This window comes from Colias eurytheme, chromosome 9, assembly GCF_061535395.1.
Source record: "Colias eurytheme isolate Ceu_HAF_F1 chromosome 9, ilColEury1 Martin Lab GWU primary, whole genome shotgun sequence".
Classification (NCBI taxonomy): domain Eukaryota; kingdom Metazoa; phylum Arthropoda; class Insecta; order Lepidoptera; family Pieridae; genus Colias; species Colias eurytheme.
Window position 1 is genome coordinate 1,096,570 of NC_142988.1, and position 17,441 is coordinate 1,114,010.

The 17,441-nt window shown below is 31.8% G+C and overlaps 1 protein-coding gene across 1 annotated transcript in view; it reads left to right on the forward strand.

The window, feature by feature from the left end:
* The window catches only part of mmd (disintegrin and metalloproteinase domain-containing protein mind-meld), a 163,740-nt gene that overhangs the window by 100,907 nt on the left and 45,392 nt on the right, over positions 1 to 17,441 (forward strand). The window lies entirely within an intron of this gene.

Here is a 17,441-nt window from a genome sequence, read left to right on the forward strand (position 1 = left end):
TCTCGTAGCGCTACGTCGTAGCTTTATATAGATATATCGCCTTGTGAAATAAATGCTAGAACTACGCATCACTATTTCAATTATTTCATATTATTTAAATATGATAAATATTATAATGTAGCACTTTTATAGGTAAATAGATAGATATGGCTAACGGTTGACTACGACTTCGAAATTCTAAACATAACTATTTATAAACATTGGATAGTGCTTCTTATTCAACTATCGCAATTACTAAATTCTATGAATTGGAATGCATACCGAAAAGAATAATTTTCGGTATGCATTCCAATTCATAGAACGAGGCAAACAATATGTAACTGAAAACAAACACCATGTATAACATTTCACTCCTGACTAATTTTGTGGCAGAGCAGGAACCGCGCGAAACAATAGTGAGCTGTATTTTATAAAGACAATATATTTTATTATGTTGGGGGTGCATTTAATTGTCGACGCGACTCGCTGGGGGCGGGGGCGGGCGGGGAACTAGATAAGTGTGTCATTTGAACGGCGCAAGTCATGAAACATGCGGTGTTTAAGAAAAAATATATGTTTAATAGTAAATATAACGCATTGCGTCTATAGTAAATAATGATTAGGATGGAATTTTATTTTTTTCAGTTTTCGTTGATACATAGTGGATAAAATCTAAAACTACTGATCTAATTTTGAAAATTCTTAAACCAATACAGACTAAATTTTTGATAGTTAAACATGTTGAACGATACATACATTTATCTTTGATATAATAAAGTTAAATACTCAACTATGCTTAACAGGAACTAAAACGCTTCACGCCTCCGCTTCATCCCGTCACCAAGATCATAGTCTTAACGTAAACAACATGATATTATCCCGCGAGATTGGAAATACAGAAATAATGAGACGCTATTCAAATAAACGTGACTGCCAATAGAGCGTCTTATTAATCTGCGTCTCAATCAAATGCCATTATTTAATTAACGGTAGCTGATACGTATGTGTTTATATTAGTTGTATTTCTTTCATATGGAATATTTATAGTTATTAGTTAATAAAATAGTTAGAAGTTTAGCTTTCTGCGATTTTCTCGAACGAATTAATTATAAGATTGTTGAAGTGAAAACTTCTTTAGCGGCGTTGGGTATAAAATCTTAAACTCGCGTCAGGACACGTGGCCTGATCGAAAAAGCGTAAGACGGATATTTTTTTAGCCCTTATATTCCATGCGTAAGACGGATACCATTCCAAAATATCAAACATGCTGAACGTTAATATAATCAAGTTTTCACTTCTGCCGGCACTCCCGGAGTGCAACCCGTCTTTTTTTGTACTTGCGACAGGTCAATGAACTTTTATTAAAGTCAGTCCCGTGTCCGACATTGAGCAGGGGCCTGATGCATTTCATCTGTTCCTTTGATGTATGAAATAGTTATATGTATGTATAAAGTTGGTCCCATGAATGGAGCGTTATTGAAGTAAGTCCCCTGTTCCCTTGTGTGGCAGATGCATTTCACATCTGTTTCACCGATCGATTTTCTTTACGGGCAGGTTAATAGAAGTAATAGGATATGGAAGGGTCAGCCTTTTATATCCTATAACTTATCTTCGTTTATCACTGTCACATTGATATTTTATTTTAGAGTATATTAATTGCATTCATATTGTTAAAAAGTTATAAGAAATATAATATAAAAGGAACAGGAAAATATGCGACGTGATGGACACAAGTTTCCTTTGTAATAATTCCACAAAAATTGTATGTTCTTTTTGTCCTTCATAAATTCAACGGTTCCTAATATTTACACATCGAAATAAAAATATTTACTCTACAGTCCCTTCTCTCTTTACTTAGTTAAGCGTGAACTTTGATGTTATTTTACTAACATTGTGTAAACAGGTTTATAAATTGAATTTGTTATAATTATCTTAACTTCGTACTAAATCCTATGAAGCAGAAATTTAGAGGATCGAAGGTCACGTTGAGGTCTGGAGAGCTTAAAGCTGGATTTCCATTGAAGTAAAATTTAAACTTATGTCCGTAAAACTCGTCTAGAACAACGTTTCTTAGTAGGATTATGTGGTGTCCTTGGAATTTGGATTAAATGTTTTTTAATGTGTCAGTCATAAGATTTCCGCATATCACTTCGCTCGCGTGGACTTTGTATTGAAATAAGATTCCACTTCTAATATAAACTCCAAAGTTTATAGGGATGAACGAATTATTGATATTATTTGAACTTTCACGTGAAAATAGTGGACGGAATAATATTTTTATTTGTTTGGATTATCGATCTATAAAAAATAATTAAAACGATCTAATTAATCACGGGTTATATCTGGATAAAAAGTTTATAATCTTGCTGATAATCTGTTATAGTTTATCATATTATGTAACTATCTATATTATTTTAAGTTATTTAAAGATTAGCAATAGAGCTGGACAAATTCTTTCACCGAAAACCCTGTGACATTCCAGAACGTTCGTCACACTCGTGATTTGATAAATCGCTTCGCAAAGGCTTGATTTACTGCGTTATTAGGCGTAAATATTTGCTCCCAATATACAATATATTGACATATAATCGTCTTGACGTACTGGATTAGCTTCGAATTTGTGTTTCAATGAAATCCAATGAGAATTTGAACTACGACTAAAGTTCACTGATTCTACACGAAGCACGTTTGATTTAGGTATTTGGTGTTTCAAATTTAGCCAAATACTGATTTTCTGGTACTAACAGAGTTAGAAAGTTGGCCGTAATTATAACAGTGTGTTATTTTTGAAGAGCAATTAACGTACGCATGTAGAAAACGTTCAACAATATTTAATCATGTATTATTCATATTAATGAATTCATCATACAAATGTAATTACGAAGTAAATTACTAATTAGTTCTGATATTTTTGTACGTAATAACACATGTGATGGAAACAAGATATTTGTGTTCCATAATACGAATTGGATTATATTTAGGTTGTGGTAAATAAGCTAGCTTTCCGCCAGCGGGTTTGCTTTCATCCTATCAAACCTGTTTTCAACTTCTTTATTTTTTATATCGTTTTTTTTATATACCTTTGTTCTTTTACAAAGCTCCATCAATCTTAATCTAGTGATTCAGACGTGGTAACTGTCAAACAGACAGGTTTACAGCATCTATATCAAAAGATTGCGCATTTTTGACCTATTAACTTTAACCAAATTATGTTCTCCCATAAATATTAATCGAAAACATACATCCACTCAAATTAATATCAAAATCACATCATGTAAAACACTTGCTACACCCACTCGGTAACTATTGTAGCGTGTTGTAATCGCATGGAGCGAACCCTCAGGTGTTTTGATTTCCAACAACGTGAGTAAATTAGTTTACATTTATATTTACATTGTAATAATACGACGAAGTTGGCTAACTTCAGTGAGCTGAAGTAGAATTTCATATAAGCTTATTGAGTTGAGCATTTTGTTGTTTACGTTGATGCATTGTTTGGGAGTTTTTGAATTACTTGTTGTTCTATGCGAAGCTTTTCTTACTATACCATAAGGTCAGGTTTGATACCATAGACAAAATTATGTTTGTGATTTTTATGTTAATCTGTAAAGCAGTCTCAAAGCTTTCGTAGGAGCATACAATTTGCTGCTACCTTTTACCGGTACAAAAATTTTCGTAGCAAGACGTAGATGTATTTCAGGGTAAATTATGCATACCCTAAACAGTGTTACTTATAAAAGAGCGTGTGGGCCGAGCTGACGTGTGAGAAGTGAAACTTCGTTGGCAATATTCAAAGATACCAAAATCGTCGCCTTACTCCATGTCCTTGAAATTTTACTCTCAACGCGCCTAGAGAAGTTTCACTTCAAAAAAACCATACTCACAATAGATTTTTTATTACATAAACATTAAAGTGAACTAAAGATAGCATTGATAACGCATACAAAATCACACATTCACAAATACGAGCCAAACTAAATATCAGTGTGCATTCAGGAAGCGACTCACAATTAGCAAGCTCAAAGTTGGTCCGCTCCGTCCACTCCAACTCGTTTAGATCAATATTATCTGTATTTGACGTATATAGCAATGTAATTGGAGTGTTTGTTAGTTTTGATTTTGAACTATCGTGCTTTGGTTTATCATGTGTGTGAATATGTTGATAGGAATGAATGGATTGTTTTAGTTACTTCAGTTTTTTTTTATAATAATATGATTTATGTGGATTTACAGATTATATGTATATTTCTTTCAATAATAGTGATTAAGTATTGAGATATGACTGTGAATTTTTAAAGAAGAATCTTGTCTGATGTATACTGTAGTTTTCTGCCACTACTTTCAAAACTTAAATGAATAGGAATGTATAAAAATGTAGCCTGTAGTTCCTATTGTCAGAAGTGTCATGAATGTAACTATTTTCAAAGGTTAGGTTACACTGCAGTTTCATCGTTGACTTCAGTTAGATTCTAAAATTCTAAACGTGTTCTAGACAATAGGTCGCCTAGGATTCGCTATTTGAACACTAGAATTGCAATTCTTGAAGATCCAAAAAGCTCGTTATATGTTCTCAAATAAAATTTTAGTTAAGTTGAATTCGGGAGCTTTTATTATTTGACTATGGTTCATAATAAAAATAATAATTTATTCATTCACACCGAAAATTAACAACGCATCCAAGAAGGTGAACTATTGATGAACTATTGATGAACTATTGATGATATGATGAACTATTTTTAACAAACAATATTATATTTAGCTAGTTTTTCTAATATTATCAGAGAAATAACAGAATGTTTTGTTATTAAAAGGAAAGAGGCTGTAATAGGGAGAATCATTATCGATCATAATAATTAGGACTGTATTACTAATCCTAATAAGGACAAGGATTAGGCTGTTATAGTAAGTAAAATGGAAATGTGATTAATCCGTATGGAACACAAAAACATGTAATATTTGTTGTTTTATTTTGTTATCTTGTGTATGAAAATATTGATAATTCATGACTTCAGTTAAATATTTTTGCTGCAAAAAGTTTAATTTTAAAGTTCTCGTTAAGAAAGTGTAGAAATATCGAGTAATCTGTATTAAGGAAACAAAACTCAAACTCAAACTCAAACATTCATTTATTCAATTAGACTACTATTTAGTAGCACTTTCGAATCGTCATTACATAGTATTTTAACATTTACCACCGATTCGGAAAGCAGTATCTATGGAGAAGAATCGGCAAGAAACTCCATAGTTGCTCTTTTAAATAATGTCAATAAATTTACATAATATGTAACTTATATCTACCTAACTACATAATATGCCAAAGAACTGTCCTGTGGTTTTTACGCGACAACCCTCCATGGGTCTTTATCGTCCATATATTCCTGAATACTGTAGTACGCTCTCTGAACTAGTACATTTTTTATGTAAGTTTTAAATTTAGTACTACTAAACTCTTTAATATTATGAGGAATTCTATTGTATAAGCGTATACCTTGACCCATAAATGAATTTTTAACTTTAGCTAATCGGAAAAATGGCATTTCAATTCTATTCTTGTTCCTTGTGCCATAATCGTGTCTATCTCCTACTCTTGTGTGTAAGTCAGAGCTTTTGTGTACATGCAAAATATTATTAAATATATACTGTGATGGTACAGTAAGGATACCAGTATTCTTAAAATGATCTCTTAGTGAGTCCCGAGCACGTAAATTATATATAGAGCGAATGGCTCTTTTCTGTAAGATAAATATAGTTTCTATATCTGCAGCCCTGCCCCACAGTAGAATTCCATAGGACATAATGCTATGAAAGTAGCTGAAATAAACCAATCTGGCCGTATCTTCATCGGTGAGATGCCTTATTTTTCGGACTGCATATGCAGCAGAACTGAGCTTACCTGCAGCGGTGTTGACATGGGCTCCCCACTGTAGTTTCTCGTCCAATGTTAACCCTAGAAATACAGTAGACTCAGTAGGATGCAATACCTCCCCGTTCAAGGTAATATCTCTGTTCAACTTTTTTACATTAGGAAGTAAAAATTCAACACAAGTGGTTTTTTTGGCATTTAATAATAAATTATTGGCAGTAAACCATTCAGATATGTGTAAAAGAGCACTGTTCACTTCGTCAACATTTGGGTCATGCCTATCCACATTAAAAATTAATGAGGTATCATCTGCAAACAGAACTATTTCACACCTATCCTGCAAATAATAGGGAAGATCATTGATATATACCAAGAACAAGAAGGGACCTAAAATTGACCCCTGTGGAACACCAATGTTAATTGACGCACCGCTAGAACGTTCTCCATTAACAACTACAGTCTGTATCCTATCATGCAGGTATGACGCTATGAGGTTCTGGGCTTTTCCTTTAATTCCATAGTGATTAAGTTTACGTAACAAAGTACAATGTTCAACGCAGTCAAATGCCTTGGAGAGGTCACAAAATATCCCTAGAGCATTTTTTGAGTTTTCCCATGCCTTATATATATGTGTTAGAAGTGCAACTCCAGCATCTGTGGTTGAGCGCCCCTTTGTGAAACCAAACTGTTTGGTGTGCAGTAAATTATTATTTGCAAAATGACTACTCAATTGGTTTAATATTAACTTCTCGAATACCTTACTTAATGTTGGTAAAATAGAGATAGGTCTATAATTGTTACAGTCTTCTTGATCGCCCTTCTTAAATAAAGGTATAACTTTACTAAGCTTTAGTAAATTAGGAAATGTACCATAGTCACAACACTTATTAAATATGGAAGCTAAATTTTTCGCAATATTTTCTATTATATTATTAACTAAATTTACGGACATTCCCCAAAGATCACAAGTATTTTTAAGATTAAGCGTCTTAAAGGCAGTAACAATATCATTAGCAGTTACGTGTCGTAATTCAAATAATGTACTGCACCCCGCAACATGGTCCCTCAAAAAGGTCTCTGCGAGTGCTGAAGACGAATTTAAACTATTAGTAATAGTAGCAGGGACACTACTGAAGAATTCTTCAAAAGCAAGCGCAACATCAGCACTTTTGTCAATAACCCTGTCATTATTTACAAGTTTTATGGTATTACTTGATTTGCTTTTACCCATTTCACCATTAATAATTGACCAAACTGTTTTAACTTTATTATCAGAGTCGCGTATTTTTTTCTTTGATATACAAACGCTTTGCAGTGAAACAAACTTTTTTAAAAATTTTTGAGTAATTTCTAACATAACTAAGAAAAGATGGGTCTTTATTATATTGCTTCATACCATATAATTCATAAAGAATGTTCCTGCACCTATGTATACTAGCTGTCGCCCATTTACTAAATGGTAAATCCTTGGTAATATTTAAAGATTTAACTTTAAATATTTTTTCAAATTCTTTATGTACTAAATTAAAAAGATTTTTAAACATTTCACAAGGACTATTAGGATAGGATTGATCATTTAGTACGGGCAGGTTTTTATTAATATTATTCCTAAATTTATTAATGCCTTTTTTAGTTATAGGCCTAACATTAATCCTTTTAAATGTAGGTATGCAATCCCATTCAAAAACTACTTTCTGGCCACAGTGATCCGAAGTCAATGTATTGAGAATATTTTTCTCTAAACAGATGCAGTCACAGTATATATTATCAATACAAGTTGCAGAAGTAGGTGTAATTCGTGTGGGTTCGTTAAAAAGTTTATATAGATTAAATGACTGAAACAAATTAACAATTCGTGTAGCCGTTTGTGTTTGTAAAAGTAAATCAATATTAAAATCACCACATACTATAACTTTTTTTTTACTCCTGCTTAGACGCTTTAATATTTCTTCCATGACTGTCTCAAACATATTATAGTCACTGGAAGGGGGTCTATAAACGCAAACAATAATATAACGCTCCAGCTCCACACAGGACAGTTCAATGGTCCGTTCTACAGAAAGACTAACAATGTCAGTTCGTTCTTTACATTTTACACTATCATGTACAAAAATAACAGAACCTCCGTGAATAGCCTGTGTCCTAAAGTATATACTTTTTAATTTGTAATTTTCAATATTTACTAACGACTGACATTGTTTAAGCCAATGTTCTGTTACACAAAATATTTTAATATTGTTATCATTCAGAAACAATTCTATTTCTAACAATTTGCTAGCCAAGCCTTGAATATTTTGATGCACAATGGAAAAAGACTGCTTAGCTGTTGTCTTATATACTAGTTTAAATCTAGCTTAGGGCTAGATTGTCTGTCTACACTTAATCTAGGTTGATGTATAAAATTACTACTACATAAAATTATAGTAGATCGATGGTCTGATACCGAACATGTACCAGACTGGTTAATATTATATGCTATTAACATAGCAAGTTCACGCTTATATCTATATGGCAGATACACTGTATTCTTTGTCAAAGTAAAAGATTTAATACATGAGTTAATATCAAAGTAAATAAATGCATCACGATGATGATTTGTTAGGTTATACAATTTTAAATTCATATTATGAATTAATCTATTTTGTTCTTGTGTCAAACCAGGTAGGCATGGCAAGGTACACAACATAAATTTACATTTAGTCTTACTACTAATATCTAACATTTTTTTTAATCCTACATCAATATCCTTATTATTTATATTTAAACTATCCCCATATAATATAATTACAATATTATTCATATTAAAGCTGAAATGATCCAGTGATTTGATTATATATTTAAATGAACTGTTAGGCGTACAAACATTAGTAACTTTAAGCCCTAAGTTGTTGAGCATAGCGCCAAATCCCTGACCAATATTATCTGACAACACAATTATTTCCTTCTTTGAAAGGTATTTAGTATTACTGGTTGGAATTGTGGTAGTGGGTTTAACACTATGTATGTCTGTGTAGTCAGGCTTATGGGGCGACGGTTGCTCATTGTCATTGTTTGAACACTGACATACATATTTATTGGTCAGCGACTCAAAACGATCCATATTCTCATTGCTCAACTTAATATTCTCATTGCTCAACAATAAGATTTAGATATTTTTTTTAGAAAGAATTACGTTAAGTACCTACCTAAGGGCATAGATTTATAATATGTGCTGAAAGTTCTTCACGCGTATTATTGAGAAGATATTTTGAGTGTCTAAAAAATAACGTCATAATGCTGCAATAATTCAAATATTCATTCAAAAACACAGCACGACCGGAATCGTTTAACTCGTATCATTTTATTCAATCTCTAAAACTATTTCACAAACTCACACATCGTGAGTTATAGCTTTGGCCACCTCCCCCTCCCCCCTCTCCACCCCACACCCCACACACCCCCCGAATATCCTTGAATATTCTGGTAGTTGATCAATGACTTATAGACTCAACGCTTTCTACTTTAAAGGAAAGCAGTTAATCTTGGCTATCTCGGATCTGCCTCTGATTGATTTAATGTTCCGATTTATCTTTAATTAATTGTTAATTAGGGGTTTGTAAAGTGCTTTATGCTATATGGAAATCAAGCTAAGATGTATAGTTGTAGAATAAGTGACGTAGTTAGTTAACTGGATGGGTTACTTTCGCAGTACATAGTGTTTGCTTAAAATTTTGAACACGATATAAATATTACCATGATTGGTGTTTTGTTATTATATTAATAATTGTAACTAGAGAGATCCTAGCACGTAGTAACTTAATCTGTGTGTGTCCTAGCTGAGATGAAGCTCATACACAAAATCTCGATCGATCAGAATTGTAAAATTCTGGACAGTCACCAGTTTTAATTTTAGAGCGGTTACCAATAATATCTACGATATAATCCAGGTGGAAATAAAAAAGTTTAAATCCACATTTTTGCTCCAAAACTTAATGAATCACGCCGCCCAAAATACGCTTTGTATGCCTGGCCGTCTAAAGCAATTTGCAATCTCTTGTAATATCAACATTTTTGAATGTTTTAATATTCTAAAAACATCGACGAGGCGACTTTTACTTTGGGCCTAAGTGAATATGAAATTCCAACAATTCAGGTAAAAACAAGGTAAACAACTTTATAATGTTCGTTCAACAACATTTAATATTTATAACCTGGCCATGAATTATTCTTTTATGGGATAGCAACTAAAATTAATATAAGATAATTTATTCCTCCGCATAGAGAACACTACGTCATTTATTAATTATATTGATTTGGATATTTATATAATGAATATAATAATTACAACGGTAGTATATTGAAATAACAAGACTTTTTTAAATGCTTATGATTGTGATGAATTATTATCTTCGGCGACAAAGGACAGCGATTGTAAAATATGTAGCCAATTAAAAAATACCTACATTTTATATTGTAACTTCATACCTAGTTTACCTAGTACCTACTATAAATTAATAATTCATACTAATGTAATTATGTAGCATTCCTTAATTTCATAATTAGGTTTGTGCAGTTTACAAAAAGCTATGTATTATTATTTGAACACAAACACATACCATGTTGGTTATGCTAAGGTATATCATCAATCAAGACTGAAATATTTTATTTATATTGTACGCGTCGTCTTCGAAACTTTAGTCATTAAAATAATGATCATAACTTATTGAATTCTTATAAAACGTCTTATTTCTTATGAAATGAAGATTTTTTGTGTAAATATATTGTAGACTATATTTTGATATTCTTTTGAAAAAGTTATATCCAAATGTTGGTCAGCTTAGCTAATATTAAATCAGTGCTATAAAAAAATAAAACCTTATTTACAATTACACTCAAAATCATTTGAAATTTCTTCAAAATTCAAGGAAAACAAGGAGTGAATTTGTAATTTGTGAGACTTATAATTTACGACGCTGTTATCAGCAGTTCAGGAGGCCGCCATGTTTCTTCTGATATTTATTGTGGCGGGAAGACGGTCGCAATGATAAAATAACGTATGTTTATATCTGTTGGTGTAAAAATAAAATCTTACAGAGTAAAAACAGCTTTAAAAAACGTTGGAATTCTTAGAATTCATTTGCTTATTAAAAATATTAAACGAAGATTATTAATTTTTGAAAACAACTTCTTTCTTAGATTATAAAAAAAAAACATTAAGAAAACTGACTAGTGTTTTACTAACTACGTAGCATCATGTTATATTGCATTTGAAATACCTGTAGAATTTTAATACATAATTCACAATGTTTATTTAATTTGTTTTCAATTTCCAATCATTATATTATTGTTCGATTATACATCTCTTCTTCGAACTTCACGTATGCATTTAACTTATTTACGCTAGATTAAATGGAAAGTTCCCTTTTCTGTATGGGACAAATGTATTTCACATCTGTTTCACTGATCGATTTTCTTTATGTTATGCGTTGCTCTTACTAGCCTTTTGTCACACTTTCGTCCTCAGGCTGATCGAGATTTTGTTTATGATAATATATTTACATATATTATGTACGTTAAAACAATAAACATAGAAACATAGAAAATATGTAGAATCCTATTTATGTAATAATAAAATCATATTCGTGTTTATTATAGTTTGTTAATGATAAAGATTCTAGTAATTTACTACGAATAATATGATTAAATCAGCTTCAATATCCTATTTAACTTTTAAAAGCTTATTATTCTTTGAGTAAATAATATTGAGTAAATAAACATTAAGCATTACAATTCATAAAAATATTTCAGATGCCAGTACTTAACACACGGACAGCGCCCCTAATTAATTTCATAAAATTACAAGTTAAATTAAAACACCTAATCCAACGGACGAACTACGATATAATCCGACCACGTTACAGTGACATTCAGATGTGATTTGCATGCTAGCCGGGGTCAATGCAGTTGACCGGATTGGCCGTTATCCCGGGATCACGCAAACTAAGACACCACGTAATGTTAGGCAACCGCGGTATTTATTATTATAGATTTATATATGCGTCTTTTTATGTATAACTAGATTTCCGCCCGCGGCTTCGCCCGCGTTTTCAAAGGAAAACCCGCATAGTTCCCGTTCCCGTGGGATTTCCGGGATAAAATCTATCCTATGTGTTAATCCAAGTTACCCTCTATATGTGTGCTAAATTTCATTGTAATCGGTTCAGTAGTTTTTACGTGAAAGAGTAACAAACATCCATACATCCATACATCCATACATCCATACAAACTTCCGCCTTTATAATAGTATTAAGATGAAAAATCTGTACTCTATGTTATAAGCTAAATGTTTATTTGATTATCTCTCATTTCCGCAACCTAACTATGGTATGGTATTTTTATCTGGAGATAGGATACTAGGTATTGTTGTAGATGTAATCCTGTAGTACGTGGGTAGTTCTACAGAAGCATCATTTCATGCAGCATTCATCTCATTCCCATGGAAATTTTCTTTGAACACGTGGGATAAGCGGCAGGCAAGTGTTATAAACGGACGAAAAAAATTACAAAAATGGAGTTTATATACCAATAAAAGTATTCCACACTTCATCACACATTTTAATAGTGATATAAATTACACCCTTATAAGACCTGAATGGGCACCTAAGTCCCTGTATTAACTATGAAGATAATGGTATGAATTTATGGTACTGCACCAACGCTTTATGCTTCAAAACAAAATAAAACTAAATGTTTAAAATATTATTTTTACAATCAACCTCTTTCAATTCGAAGATGATTATAAACTTTATTTTATTAACTTCTTTTTTGGAAGATCTTTAGAATCCTAAAACTTTTTACTTTTTAATACTATCGATTTAAAAAGCTGTACTGTAGGTCTTTTAAAATCAAAATATCAAATGTAAATTTTTAATTTATAATGATGCCTAAGAATTACTGTCATGTGATTCCTATGCGTTTTGTTAATATGCATACCGAAGTAAATGTTTTAAAAACAAAGTAAAATAATATAATAACCGACTCGTGCTTGGCCGATTTTTATTTCAATTTGGATCGCATGAGTATCTGTCAAAGTGACGCGGATGAAAGGTGTCAGTTACTACAAATGGTATACTGGACGATCCTTTATAATTCCAATTTATTTCTGGACGTCATAGAGGTGTTATGTATTGATTGATCATGTATTCTTTGAGTAAAGAATATGTTGAAGATCTAATGATAAGTTTCGGAATAGAGGTTATTCTTGTTAGGTTATAGACGTTACTGTAGTTTGCTCTATCCATACTATTAATATAAATGCGAAAGTAACTCTGTCTGTCTGTCTGTTACTCAATCACGCCTTAACTACTGAACCAATTTGCATGAAATTTGGTATAGAGATATTTTGATACCCGAGAAAGGACATAGGATAGGTTTTATCCCGGAAATCCTACGGGAACGGGTTTTTCTTTGAAAACGCGGGCGAAGCCGCGGGCGGAAAGCTAGTAGTCAATAAATAATTTATTGTTGTTTGTACTGGAATTTCAAAATAACATTAAACTTGATTATCAATTTGATACCCAACAAATATGTAGCTTAATAAAATATTTGCTCGAGTATGATTTTTCGCATTTACGAATTTTAAACGTGATTTATTCTTTACCAATTTCTTTTTATCTGTAAATGCAGTTTATATTGTTTAATCTGTCCTCTAATTCCTATATTCGATGCAGGTTATCGACCCCAATCCAACGCTTGAAGCGTCGCAGCCGTAATTTAAAAAGCTGTATTAGTTACCACCTGTGGCTTATTTATTGCTCAAACTCCCCTTGAATAATGTACGTCTAATCAATATTCTCTATAGAGACTCCATTTTAATACTGTTATTTTTCTTGGAAAGACAATTTCTTCGTACAAGCTTTACTTATATAAAGTAAAGTATTAACTGGCGTGAGAAGTTTTGGATTGATTTTTAAAGGAGTAAAGTTTTATATTTGGTATCTGAAGAAGAAATAGTCTTTTGTATTTATTGTCTGTCTGTCTATAGATAGATTTATCTTGCTGAAATATAAATTTATCTTGATATATATCTACTTTCCGTGAGCCCGGATGACGCGTTACTGATTATAATATTATCTTTGCAAAAAACTAATGAATTATTATTGATTGGCTCTACCAGGCTTCAAACACAATATATCCCTTTTGTTTTATATTCTCGTGCTATCCAATGGTTTTCTAGTAAATAAGTTAGTGAAGCAAATGTTAAAATATATCGGGTCCACAAAATAATATCAAACTTACCACATCTAATAAAATTCATAAGTATGCTCATTTGGAGATACGGAAGAAACATCTTTATATGCGCCATTTTTGGTTTCTCCATTGTACTATTTCCGCGAGTAGACGTGATTTGTTTTGATTTAATGGAATTTCTATTGAAATCCTCCCTCATCCCGCGTATTTTCCGGGATAAAGAGCTTATGTTATCCCCAGGTCGTAAACTATATGTATCGAAAAATCACATCAATCTTACTTTTACTATAAGACAAAGACAAGCGATTTTGATATTGAAATTTTTCCTTAATCTTTTTGATAATAATATGTTATTTTCTACTTGTACTGTGTTAAATAAAATAAAATAGATTTAATTGAGCGATTTAATTTGTCCTTTTCCATTTTGATTGCTTATTGGATAGTTTTCAAAGACTACATGAATAAATAAAAACCTAGTAGGTAGGTTGATGTCTGAAAATTTGGAATCCCTGAAGTACATGTCCCCATTAATCTCCGTTTTATTGTTTGTATTCATGATATTGTTTGATGAAACGTTGTTTTTAGGTCAACTTTATCTAGTTTATACATATTTTCATATTAAACATTAAATAAAGTATACGATGGATCGAAGATCAAAATAAATGATACCTACAAAATTCCTCAATTGTTTCGTATTCTTTTCTACTTTAAAATACTTTTATCTTATTTTACAAGGTTGTTTATCTTCTCTATAATATAAAAATGAATCCCAAAATGTGTTGGTAAGCGCATAACTTGAGAACGGCTGAACCGATTTCGTTAATTCTTTTTTTATTATATTCCTTGAAGTACGAGGATGGTTCTTATGTACAGAAAACGTAAACGGACCGCTAGTATGTTATATAAATGAAATTATTTGTATAATTGTATCTCTCCTTAATCCTACACAAAACACGTGGAACATATTCCGTCTAGAAACAACACTTGTTTTAAAAAGCATATCATTTTCTTATTTTCTTTTACATTTGGAAACTCTATTTAAAATATTGTTGAAGATAGCGCAAGTAAATACCTACTGTGTTTGCTCAGCGATTCAATTAATTAATTTCCATTTAATAAAAACTTAAAAATTCAATACACAATTTTCTTTTAGAGCGCTCCTCATAAACAATAACACATTTTTCACCTTATTCTTTTGGTAAAAAAGTACAAATTGCCGTGAAATATTGCTAAAACACAACGAGGTACAATTTATTAACGCGAACGTAGTTGTTATTCTGCGATTCATACAGTTTTTGTTGCCAAGGTTTTTCTTTTGAGAACAAAAAAGTAAGCTTGGTAATAGTTGAAAGTATAGAAATATGGAATACGAGGAATGCGTAGGTTTCAACTTTATTTTGTTTGCACTGCATTGCATTATTTAGTTCTCATTTATTCTCCCTGTTTTATTGACTACTAGAATACCACCCGCTGCTTCCCCCGCTTTGTCTAAAACCTAATAAATTATATATCTACTAAAACTCTCTTTCTATAAAAAACCGCATCAAAATCCGTTACATAGTTTTAAAGATTTAAGCATGCAAAGGGGCATAGGGATAGAGAAAGCGGCTTTGTTGTATACTATGTAGTGATGAGCTTTCAAGTAGGCAAGCAATCTAAAATTGGAAAACAATTTATCAGTAAGGCAATCACAACCGCAGTCAGTCTATTGATGGGTATCCTACGTTGCTCTGCGTTGATTTGATAAGTTGTTCACGTTGTTTTCTGCTTTTTAAACAACAAAATAACAAAGTACTTGCATAAACTGTGCTGTAACTTGGCAAAATCTTGCAAATCTCCAAGCGGGGAATAGCGGGCAAGCAATAAATAAAAGTGTATGACAAATTTAAACCGGCACTCGTCAGCATACCGTATTTCACGGCTCGTTAGGATCCCGTTTTGTTTACGGCAATGGAGGGTCGTAGTGGGCTTAATAGTTTTGAAAATAAGCTGCTGAAAGTTCGCGGGCGGGAATAAGTTGCGGTTTCACGCTGAGCGCGCGGGTGAGTTTGACCGGCTCAGTGTGTACAGGGGCTTAATATCGATTGTTTTTATTATGTGCGACCTGGGAAGGATTCAGGCTATGGAGCAATAGGGATAGATGTGTGTAGGATTTCATTAGGTTTAAAAGGTTATATTTTCTAATGATGGAGGGCACATTGATGTTTCTTGAATGAGATGGATTTGATGTTTCTTGGCTTGTTTTTCTGAAGGATCATAGTGTATAAAAAATGAACTGCTGCTAAGTAGGTAGTAGATACTTGAATAAAATGACCAACCAGACGATCTACGTTATTATGAAGATAATGAAAAAATGCAATGAAAATTTCAAATTATACGGCAAATTATGTTGACACGAGTATTATTTACAAATACAAACTAACAATAGCCATAAGATTAAAAATAAACCTTGTCCTTGCAAGGTTAAATTGATACCCAACTTCTAAGACAAATGTTAAATTCCACTACGGAAAACCTTTTTAATGGAAAATAAGGGATCAAAAAGCCCACGTGTATTGTAAAAATGTTTTCTTTTCTTTGTAAATAGAAAAATAGTTCTAGAAAATAAAATAGACGTTAATGGTACAAACTTGTTCTCGAATTTCCTCTATTTTGTCGTGGGCTGATTTGGACCCAAGAGACAAGATGGCCCGGCGAAGGTGAGATAATTTTAGATTTCTTAAGTAAAACATTTCTTTAGAAGATTAAAAAATTTGCACCGTATTGAAAACGGGTAAAAAATCGTTCGCTACATCATAATCATTAATATCTAATACTGAACGTATGTATTACACAGACGCATGCTTACTACAAAAAATAACGTGTAAAAATAGACATCACTCAATACTTAAATCAACATAACTAATCTTAAAAAATATAATTATCTAATTCTTATAAAAATTAAAAATTATATACGACCTTTTTTCTACAATAGATAAGGCGATTGCGAACTGGCAATAAAATTTATGCGTTCCATTTTTAAATTTCGATGACGATATTATTCTCTGTTGAAAATGTTTACCGCCAAAATTTCTGTCATTATTTTTAAACATAAAATTGATACGAGTATGTATAAAACTGTATAAAATAATTTAATCAACATAGAATATAATTTCGCTAAGGTTCGTGGAATATGAACAATAGGTACGTAATGAAATCATATTATTCGAATTTAATTAAAATTGCATACACATAGAATACAATACGCGCAAATTCTATTATTAATTACAATATTTTAGTGAGTGTTTGTATTTAACAATAATTTATGTATATTTCATTAATCGATTTTTATTTTATTAAACAACAATAATTTTATTCGTGTGTAATCTTG